The 1627-nt window shown below is 30.8% G+C and overlaps 1 pseudogene; it reads left to right on the top strand.

The window, feature by feature from the left end:
- The first annotated feature begins 361 nt into the window (after positions 1 to 361).
- Positions 362 to 1627, top strand: part of LOC122514311 — a 2315-nt pseudogene continuing 1049 nt past the window's right edge.

Below are 1627 nucleotides of genomic sequence, written 5' to 3' on the forward strand. Positions count from 1 at the left end.
CTTGTGTTTTCTTTCTTTTTTTCATATACATATATATACAAATTACAAGATTGTTAGAAATTATTGCATTTTTACAATAAAAAGTCTTTAAAATGGGGGATGGCCAATTGAACGGTGCAAAAAAAATATTTTACTTTTACATGAGAAACGAATGATGTACATTTTGTGCATTTTTATCTCATCTTGTGTTTTCTTTCTTTTTTTCATATACATATATATACAAATTACAAGATTGTTACAAATTATTGCATTTTCACAATAAAAAGTCTTTAAAATGGGGGTTGGGGGGAAAGTAAAAAATGTAAACGACAATGGTAAGAGAATATACTTTGTAATGTTGTATTTATGATTGTTACGACGAATGTAGGTCGCCGTAGTTTTCCTTGGCATGCTCGCGTGCTACGTAGCAGCGGATAAGTACACAACGAAATACGACAACATCGACTTGGACCAGATACTGAAGAGTGATCGTCTGCTCAACAACTACGTAAACTGTCTTCTGGATGCCGGCAATTGTACGCCCGATGGACACGAGCTCAAGAGTGAGTGTAGTCGAGATTTTTAAAAAACTTTTTTTACCTTTTATCCTATTCTCTTTTTCTTACTATCTTACACGTATACACGTGTTACACACCATCGCGCATAGGAACACGTATAGATACGACTAAATGGTACAAGCTTTGTCGTGACAGCAGTTTAATACAAGTTGTAAGAAAAGGGCCAGCGGCTACTTCAACCCATTATATTACTTTTTCTTACCATCAACGCGATCTACTATCTTCCTATTCTTTACATTTTCTCTTTTTTTTCTCTCTTTATTTTCTTCTTTGAGTAACGCTATTACATTATATCTTTTTTTTTTCTTCTTTGTTTAAATAGAATTATCAGCAGATTATTAATTTTTTTTTTTTTGGTCTTAGAAACAAAGTTCGCTCTAATTTTCTTCAAACACGTTTACTTTTTTACTTTTCTTCGAACCGTTTTACACTTCCAACTTTTTGTCGAATAATTTATTTAAAACAATATCCTCGAATATATTTGACATTTAGTTTGACGTATTTAGAGAAAAAAGAAATTAGTATTATAATATTCAATTAAAACTATCATAGTGTTCGTAACAATTTACTCAAACATATAATCAGAGATATATAAATCTACGATTGCTAATAATTTTCAATTTCATATATTTAATTAAATATAAATCGAATGATTAATCAATATTAATCATATAACATATCCGACATTTCTGATAATATTTTAGTTACAGATATATGACCAAAAAAAAACCAGAAAATTAAGAAGAAATAACAAAAAAACATTGAAATTACAATAGTTTATCTTCGGTTTAGCTATTTTTGCTCTTCTTTTACCATCATGAATTCTTCCTTATCCTTATCTATCCATCTTTATTCGATCCTTCTCAGTTTCCTGATCCTACCACTGTTCCCTGCTGCTTTATCGTAGGAATTCCGTAACTCTCCTCTTGCTCGCTTGCTCCCAAGAGACTCCTACTTTTCCAGATCCAATAAGCAGTGCTCTTTCTTTCTGTCCTTCCTTCCTTCTTTCTTTCTTCCTTTTCATTCATTCCTTTCTTATTTCGATCTTTTTTTTTTCTTTCTTTTTTTTT

This window comes from Polistes fuscatus, unplaced genomic scaffold (genome assembly GCF_010416935.1).
Source record: "Polistes fuscatus isolate 324 unplaced genomic scaffold, CU_Pfus_HIC Scaffold14, whole genome shotgun sequence".
Lineage (NCBI taxonomy): Eukaryota > Metazoa > Arthropoda > Insecta > Hymenoptera > Vespidae > Polistes > Polistes fuscatus.